Source organism: Balaenoptera ricei, chromosome 3 (assembly GCF_028023285.1).
Source record: "Balaenoptera ricei isolate mBalRic1 chromosome 3, mBalRic1.hap2, whole genome shotgun sequence".
In the NCBI taxonomy this organism is placed as follows: Eukaryota; Metazoa; Chordata; class Mammalia; order Artiodactyla; family Balaenopteridae; genus Balaenoptera; species Balaenoptera ricei.
The window spans coordinates 129,004,448-129,014,733 of record NC_082641.1 but is presented as its reverse complement, the minus strand read 5'-3'; the positions used below and the strand labels follow the sequence as shown (position 1 = coordinate 129,014,733).

At 44.3% G+C, this 10,286-nt stretch overlaps 1 pseudogene; it reads right to left on the bottom strand.

Moving 5' to 3' along the window:
• Window positions 1-1,834: 1,834 nt before the first annotated feature.
• LOC132363410 (myelin expression factor 2-like) lies at window positions 1,835-6,236 on the bottom strand (annotated as a pseudogene).
• Window positions 6,237-10,286: the final 4,050 nt, after the last annotated feature.

Genomic DNA, 10,286 nt, shown 5'->3' with positions numbered 1-10,286 from the left:
TAAAAGAGAAAATGACCAATCTCATTAGCATATTTTAAGCAACAGCCTTGATAACAGTGGACATCCAAAACTTCTGTAAGCATAGCAGGTAGGGAAATTACTCCTTGGTAGAATTTTGTGTATCAAATAACAATATCTGCCATTAAAAATCTGTGCTACTTGGGTTACCAATTCACCAATATTATTCAAATATTTTGCTAGCTAAAATCTAAGTAAGTACATATTCGTTCTGAAATCTAAATATGCCTATTTTCTTTTTCAGGAAAGAAATATCTGAAATATCTGCAGAGAACAGTTAGTGAATCTATAAGATTTGGAACTTGTAATATCTATGTTTATTACAGGGGAAACATTAGAAATTCCAGATACAGTAATGGGTCTTACTTTATTAGCAGCAGGAACAAGCATACCAGACATGATCGCAAGTGTGTTTGTTCCAAGAAAAGATAAGAAGTAGGTCCGTCAAGCTGCAATGCCCATTCTTAAAAGCCTGGCTGAAATACACTGAGCAAAGGTACCTTTAAAATATTTATTTCCTCAGTAACATACTTTGAAGAAAAAAAAAGGAGTGACTCAAGAGGAAGGATTTACTATTTAATAGCAGATTAATTTCACTGAATCTAAACCCCCAAATAATATTCATCTGAAATGTGCAGTAAATCATAATTAACCATGTTACGATGAAAAGCAACAAGTAATCTACATACTTTATTGAAAAATGGTTTAATAAATAATTATTGGATAAATAAATGTTAAGACTTCAAACACTAACCCCCCCCCCCAAAATTCAAAAATACAAATTCAGTAACTTTTGCTCTAATACAACAATTTTCCAAAACAAAGAGAAGAAGTATCCAGTGTTTTTTCTTATGAAGCTTATAAATAATAAAGTACAGTATTGGTATACATATTTTAACAACATGCTTTTTTTTGCAGGCAAAGGAGATATGGCTATGTCTAACATTGTGGGATCCAACGTGTTCCATATGCTGTGCCTAGGTGTCCCATGGTTTATTAAAATTGCATTTATAAATGCATCCACTCCTGTAGAAGTGAACAGTAGAGGACTAACTTACATAACCATCTTTCTCAACATTTCAATTATTTTTCTTTTCTTAGCAGTTCACCTTAATGGCTGGAAACTAGACAGAAAGTTGGGAGTAGTCTGCCTATTATTATACTTGGGGATTGCAACATTATCAGTTCTATATGAACTTGGAATTATTGGAAATAATAAAATAAGGGGCTGTGGAGGTTAATGTTAATAGTGTTATGTGGAAAATGTGAATTATGGGGAAGGGTAGAGAAGGAAAACTCCATTTCTTCATTTAAGTCAAATAAAAAATATTCTGAACTTTAGAATCTAAAACTTACAATAATTCTTTAACACCAACAAAAAAGTAATTTAAAAGCAACCAAAATCATATCCTAATTTGTCTGAGCCCTTTCTTTTCAAGGACAATTACATATATTAAACAGAAGTTTTGAAAAAACCATCTATGTTTTACCTTACAATATGTTGATAAAAGCTGGGGACACTTGAACAAACAAATCCCACTACGTAGAACTGAAAACAACATGAAAATGGCTTATTTCATTAAAAACAGCATAACCATTCATTTAAACTGAATGACCAGACTTGCTGTCTTTAAAAATCCAAACCTGAGATTAACAAAAATCAGAGTATATTTAACACTATACTGTTAAAAGCTGGTGGGAGTTTTTAAAGTACATTTTTACAACTTCTGTAAGCATACAGTATTACTTTAAAAAATGACTTTTACTAGGAGATTCAGCAAAACAGACGTAAGAATGTTCCAACTGTGGTTTCAAATTATGCATTATGATCCAAGCGAACATCAATTTCTCTGCCAGTGATTTTTATGTCATTCATTATTCTGCAGCCTTTTTCAGCTGATCCTGGGGAATCAGATCTGACTGTTCCACAGCCTTTTGACTTTCCATTCTCCATTTTTATTTCTGCAAACATTACATGACATTTCTGACAAATATCTGGTTACCTTTGGAGCCTATTCTGTCTCTCATTCCACTTCCCATCAGACCTGATAAAAATCCTCGATCCATATTGATAGTCCTTTCCAGGATAGCTCCTATACCTGGTCCCATTCTATCAAAGCTGGAACTCATCCAATCCAGTCCCATCCCCATTCCTCCAGTCACGCTGTTCATGCCACCCATTCCACCACCAAGTCTACCAAAGGAATCTCCAAAGCCTCGATTTATTCCAATATCACCACGTCCAAAATCTCTCTCCATGCTACTAGTCATCACACCACGGTATAGCTCTCTCATTTGACCAACTCCTCCAAATCCTCCCATGTTATTCATTGCTTCCAGACCACCAAACCCAATTCCTCCTCCAATTCTATTCATTGCTCCAAAACCTGGACCATCCATTCCCATACCACTTGGACCTAAATTTCCCATTCCACCACCTATGTTCAACTGGCTGGTGCTAATAGGCTGTCCACATGGACCAAGTCCCATTCCAATGCCTCCAAGACCACGTGGTAATTGTGGTGTTTTACTATCATGTGAATGGTAGTCTTCATGAGGGACAGACTTGTCATCCATTTTCACATGCATAGGTCTATCAAAGAAAACCTGCCCCTCGAACATAGAAATTGCTTGAACTGCTTCAATTGCCTGTTCAAAAGTGACTGTGCCCATTCCTCTGCTCTTGCCATCTTTGTCTTCTTTAATATCTGCCCGATTTACAGTTCCAGCTACACCGAACACTTCCTTTGGCTCCTTCCAACCAACTTTGAAGTCACGATTAGCAACAAAAATTGTGGAACCAAGTCTATCAGCCTGCAAATTACTGATAACCTCAGGAGGAACGTTTGGATTATTGAGAATGGAAGGTGGTAAATTCATCAATCCCGATTCCACGTCGGGTACCTGTCCTCCTGGAAATGATCCTCCTGTTGGTTGCAATGTCCTACGAGCATTTTCTCCATCAGGATCCTCTTTGATATTCAAGGGTCTTCCACTAAGATCATATTTGTTCATAGTTTCTAGTGCTTTCTTGACAAATTCTTCATCTTTGAATTCAACCACACCACAACCCCTTGATTTTCCTTCCGCATCCTTAAAGAGCTCCACGTATGTAACCTGACCCAACTTTTCCTCTCATTAGATCTTCAATGGTTTGCCATTTCATGTCATATGGGATGTTGCTAATAAAAACTCTGTTACGATTTGGACCCTTCTTTTCTCCAGTGCCTAAATTCTTGTCTTTTGAATGAGGATGAAATCCATTGGCCCTCTTATTTCCTACAGATTTTTCTTTTAATTCAGGTTTCTCTTCTTTGATTCACCATTCTCCATTTTAACGCCATTGGAGCTGCCTTTGTGCTGCGGCGGCTGCTTCTCCTGCGCGGCTGGGTGAGGTTTTCCCCGGTGGCTCCACGGGCTGTGGATGCGGGCTGTCATCGCCAGCGGCCCTAAGCACCTTGGGCTTGTCACGTCGGCCATCCCACTGCCAAGGCCTCCGCCTCTGCCGCCTGTGTTGAGGGGCCCTGAGTGCTACAGTAGTGGCAGCGGTGGGCTAAAAGTTTTTTTAAAAAAGACATTTCCTCAAGTCCATTCTCTAGTAGGTCTGTGTCTTTATTCCCGTCATGCGGGTGGCATGGACATATATACACTACTAAACGTAAAATAGATAGCTAGTGGGAAGCAACTGCATAGCACAGGGAGATCAGCTCGGTGCTTTGTGACCACCTAAAGGGGTGGGGTAGGGAGGGTGGGAGGAAGGGAGATGCAAGAGGGAAGAGATATGGGGATATACGTATATGTATAGCTGATTCACTTAGTTACAAAGCAGAAACTAACACACCATTATAAAGCAATTATACTCCAATAAAGATGTTAAAAAAAAATTTCCATTGTCAATTCGTTTTTGAAAACAAAGAAAATTCGAAGTTTTAAATTTAATAAAAATGGAGAGAAACAAGCAAAATAATGCCATATGTGGGCTGCCCATATGTGAGCCAGAGGTGCCCCTATCACCTATGGTCTCAGTGATTCCACTTTGCTCTTGTTCTGGAAGCCCCACGGGCAGGTCAGATCAGTAAGCACCAAAGTGCCCTTTATTGCCTAACGACAGGAACACAGCTCAGACCAACCTGAGCAGTACAAACATGCAGTAAAGATCAGCCCCTGAGGATCTGTACAGACATTTCAGAGTTGGGCAAGGGATAATGCTGGTTGACAAAACTCTTCATGAATTAAGATGGCACTCTCTGCAAAGGCTCTCCTCTATATTTTAACACTCGGAATCATCTCTCTGAATGCTCTAACCAGCTTGCAATGCAATTTTCTCATCCTAAAAAATGGGACCAATTATACAAGTCTTGCCTACTTAAGAGATTGTATATAATTTGAGTACAACAAGGATGGTAAATATATGGCAAGATTATGTCCCTGATAGTGAAGGTGATGATGATGATGATGATGATAACAGTGTGCGAGGCACTGTTGTATATTAGGAATATTAATTTAATCCTCTGACAACCCAGTGAGGTAGATACTATTATCATTGGCATTTTATAAATATGAAAACTAAGGCACAGAAAAGTTAAGTAACTGCCCAGTGCTACATGGCTGAAAAGTGGCAGAGCTGGGAGCATTCCTGCTGAGCCTCAGAATGCTTGTCCCTAGAGTGATCCAAGAAGCCCCTACCAATTGATCAAGTTGGCATGCAGATTAAAATCTATTATCCCAACTCTAGCCTAATTCAATGCCTGGCACAAAAGAGGTCCTTTTACCCTGATTAAGTATCAGCTCCCTTTCATCCAGCTTCACGATATGTTACAAAGATCAAATCACCAGATGGGTATGGGCAGTGGAGCTCAACCTTCGCCCTAGTGGCATTTGGGGCTGGATCATTCTTTGCTGTGGAGGCTGCCCTGTGCTCTTTATGGTATTTAGCAGCATCCCTCGTCTCTCCCCACGAGATACCAGTAGCACACTCATACCATTCCCCTTTGCCAGCTGTGACAACAAAAAGTCTAAGTCCATTGCCAAATGTCACCTGGGCAGGGGGGGAGGGACTGTCCCCAGTTGAGACCCACTGGTGTAAGGGATGATTAGTCAGATTCCTCCTCCTGGGCCCAAGGTGATGCACCCCGGTTTCTCACGGCAGATGGAACTCTCATTGTGGAATGGAACATGGAACACGACAGCTGGAACTCTCATTTTGGAATGGAATATGGAACACACAAGGCGGATGGAACTCTCATTGGGGAACGGAAAATGGAACACACATGGCGGATGGAATTCTCATTGTGGAACGGAACATGGAACATGGCGGATGGAACTCTCATTGTGGAAAGGAACATTGAACATGGCGGATGAAACAATGATTGTGGAAACTAACATGGAACACACACGGCGGATGGAACTCTCACTGTGGAACGGAACATGGAACACGGCGGGTGGAACTCTCATTGTGGAACGGAACATGGAACATGGTGGGGGGAACTCTCATTGTGGAATGGAACATGGAACAAGGTGGGTGGAATTCTCATTGTGGAAAGGAATGTGGAACAAGGTGGGTGAAACTCCCATAATAGAACGGAACATGGAACACGGGGGGTGGACCTCCCATAATAGAACAGAACATGGAAAACGGCGGGTGGAATTCCCATTATGGAAGGAAACATGGAACACGGCGGATGGAATTCCCATTGTGGAACGGAAAATGGAACACTGCGGGTGGAACTCTCATTGTGGAACGGAACATGGAACACGGGGGATGGAACTCTCATTGTGGAACCAAACATGGAACACGGCGGATGGAACTCTCATTTTGGAATACAACATGGAACACTGCGGGTGGTACTCTCATTGTGGAACGGAACATGGAACACGGCGAGGGGAACTCTCATTGTGGAATGGAACATGGAACATGGCAGGTGGAACTCTCATTGTGGAATGGAACATGGAACACGGCGGGTGGAATGCTCATTGTGGAACGGAAAATGGAACATGGCTGGTGGAACTCTCATTGTGGAACGCAAAATGGAACACCGCGGGTGGTACTCTCATTGTGGAATGGAACACGCAACAAACACGGTGGATGGAATTCTCACTGTGAAACGGAACATGGAATATGGCGGATGGAACACCCATTGTGGAGCAAAACATGGAACATGGCGGGTGGAACTCTCATTGTGGAATGGAACATGGAACACAGTGGGTGGAACTCGCATTGTGCAACGCAATATGGAACACAGCGGGTGTTACTCTCATTGTGGAACGGAACATGGAACACGGCGGGTGGAACTCTCATTGTGGAACGAAACATGGAACATGGCGGGGGGAAGTCTAATTGTGGCACGAAACATGGAACACGGGGGGTGGAACTCCCATAATAGAACGGAACATGGAAAACGGTGGGTGGAACTCCCATTATGGAAGGAAACATGGAACACGGCGGATGGAACACCCATTGTAGAATGGAACATGGAACACAGCGGGTGGAACTCTCATTGTGAAATGAAGCATGAAAAACGGCGGGTAGAACTCTCATTGTGCAACGCAATATGGAACATGGCAGGTGGTACTCTCATTGTGGAACAGAACATGCAACACGGTGGGTGGAACTCTCATTGTGCAATGGAACTTGGAACACGGCGGGTGGAATTCTCATTCTGGAACGGAACATGGAACAAGCTGGGTGAATTTCCTGTACTAGAACAGATCATGCAACACGGCGGGTGAAAATCCCATAATAGAATGGAACGTGGCCACAGCGGGTGGAACTCCCAGTATGGAACGGAACATGGAACACAGCAGATGGAACTCCTATTGGGGAATGAAATATGGAACACAATGGACGGAAAACCTATTGTGGAACGGAACATGGAACACGGCGGGTGGAGCTCTCATTGTGGAAACGAACATGGAACATGGCGGATGGAACTCTCATTGTGGAACGCAACATGGAACACTGCGGGTGGTACTCTCCTTGTGGAATGGAACATGGAACACGGCGAGGGGAACTCTCATTGTAGAACGGAAAATGGAACACGATAGGTGGAACTCTCATTGTGGAACGGAACACGGAACACGGTGGGTGGAACACCCATAATAGAACGGAACATGGCACACGGTGGGTGGAACTCCCATAATATAACGGAACATGGAACTCACACGGCAGATGTAACTCTCATTGTGGATGGAACATGGAACTCTCAAGGCAGATGGAAATCTCATTGTAGAACAGATCATGGAACACGGCCGAAGGAACTCTCATTGTGGAAAGGAACATAGAACACAGTGGATGAAACTATCATTGTGGAAAGAAATATGGAACACGGCGGATGGAACTCTCGTTGTGGAACAGAACATGGAACACGACGGATGGAAGTCTCATTGTAGACGAGAACATGGAACACGGCGTGTGGAACTCTCATTGTAGAAGAGAACATGGAACACAGCGGGTGGAACTCTCATTGTGGAATGGAAAATGAAACACGGCGTGTGGAACTCTATTTCCAAAACAGAACATTGAACACGGCAGGTGGAACTCTCATTGCGGAACGGAACATGGAACACGGCGGGTGGAACTCTCATTGTGGAACGGAACATGGAACAAGATGGGTGAAACTCCCATAATAAAACAGAACATGGAACACGGTGGGTGGAACTCCCAAAATACAACAGAATATGGAACACGGCGGGTGGAACTCCCATTGCGGGACGGAACATGGAACATGGCAGGTGGAATTGTCACTGTGGAACAGAACATGGAACACGGCAGGAGGAACTCCCATTGTGGAACGGAACATGCAACACGGTGTGTGAAACACTCATTGCTAAACGGAACATGGAACATGGCGGGTGGAACTCTCATTGTGGAAAGGAACATGGAAAACGGTGGGTGGATCTCTCATTGTGGAACGGACATGGAACAAGGCAGGTGGAATTCTCATTGTGGAACAGAATATGGAACAAGGTGGGTGAAACTCCCATGATAGAACGGAACATGGAACACGGCGGGTGAAACTCCCATAATAGAACAGAACATGGAACACGGCGGGTGGAACTCCCATTATGGAAGGAAACAGGGAACACGGCAGGTGGAACTCCCACTGTGGAACGGAACATGGAACATGGCAGATGGAACTCTCAGTGTGGAACGGAACATGGAACACAGCGGGTGGAACTCTCATTGTGGAACAGAACATGGAACACGGCGGGTGAAACTCTCATTGTGGAAGGGAACATGGAACACGGCGGGTGGAACTCACATTATGGAACGGAACATGGAAAAGCTGGGTGAATTTCCTATAATAGAACGAAACATGAAACACAGCAGGTGAAAATCCCATAATCGAACAGAACATGGACACGCCGAGTGGAACTCCCATTATGGAACGGAACGTGGAACATTGACGGGTGGCATTCCCATTGTGGAACGGAAAAAGTAACACAGCAGGTGGAACTCCCATTCTGGAAAGGAACATGGAACACGGCGGGTGGAACTCTCATTGTGGAACGGAACATGGAACATGACGGGAGGAACTCCCATGGTGGAACGGAACATGGAACACGGCGGGTGGTACTCTCGTTGTGGAACGGAACATGGAAGACTGCGGGTGGTACTCTCATTGTGGAACGGGACATGGAACACGGCGGGTGGCACTCCCATTGTGGAAAAAATCATGGAACACAACAGATGGAACTCCCATTGCGGGACAGGACATGGAACACAGCGGATGGAACTCCCATTGTAGAACTGAACATGGAATATGACCGATGGAACTCTCACTGTGGAATGGAACATGGAACACACAAGGCAGATGGAACTCTCATTGTGGAATGGAAAATGGAACACACACGGCAGATGTAACTCTCATTGTGGAACACAACATGGAACACACACGTCGTATGGAACCCTCTTTGTGTAACGGAACACGGAACATGGTGGGTGGAACCCTCATTGTGGAAGGGAACATGGAACACGGCAGGTGGAACTCTCATTTTGGAAGGAAACATGGAACACAGCGGGTGGAACTCTCATTGTGGAATGGAAAATGAAACACGGCGTGTGGAACTCTATTTCCAGAACGGTACATTGAACACGGCAGGTGGAACTCTCATTGCAGAACAGAACATGGAACACGGCGGGTGGAACTCTCATTGTGGAACGGAACTTGGAACACGGCGGGTGGAATTCTCATGGTGGAACGAAACATAGAACAAGCTGGGTGAATTTCCTGTACTAGAACGAATCATGCAACACAGAGGGTGAAAATCCCATAATAGAACGGAACGTGGCCACGGCGAGTGGAACTCCCATTATGGAACGGAACATGGAACACAGCAGAGGGAACTGCTATTGGAGAACGGAATATGGAACAGAGTGGACGGAACACCCATTGTGGAACGGAACATGGAACACGCCGGGTGGAACTCTCATTGTGGAACGGAACATGGAACACGGGAGAAGGAACTCTCATTGTGGAACGGATAATGGAACACAGCGGATGGAACTCTCATTGTGGAATGGAACATGGAACACGGTGAGGGGAACTCTCATTGTGGAACGGAAAATGGAACACGGCAGGTGGAACTCTCATTGTGGAATGGAACATGGAAGACGGCAGGTGGAACTCTCATTGTGGAATGGAACATGGAACACAGCAGGTGGAACTCTCATTGTGGAATGGAACATGGAACACGGTGGGTGGAAATCTCATTGTGGAACAGAACATGGAACATGGTGGATGGAAGTCTCATAGTGGAACACAACATGGAACACAGCGGATGGAACTCTAATAGTGGACCGGAACATGGAACATGGCAGATGGAACTCTTATTGTGGATCAGAACATAGAACATGGGAGATGGAAATCTCATGGAGTAACGGAACGTGAAACACACACGGCGGATGGAACTCTCATTGTGCAATGGAGCATGCACACGGGGGATGGAACTCTCATTGTGAAACGGAACATGGAACAAACACGGCGGATGGAATTCTCATTGTGGAACGGAACATGGAACAAACACGGAGGATGGAACTCTCATTATGAAACGCAACATGGAACACGACGGATGGAACTCTCATTGTGGAATGGAATATAGAACACAGCAGAGGGAACTCTCATTGTGGAACGGAACATGGAACACGGCAGATGGAAATCGCATTGTGGAAAGCAACATGGAACACACACGGCGGATGGAAATCGCATTGTGGAAAGCAACATGGAACACACACGGCGGATGGAACTCTCACTGTGGGAGGGAACATG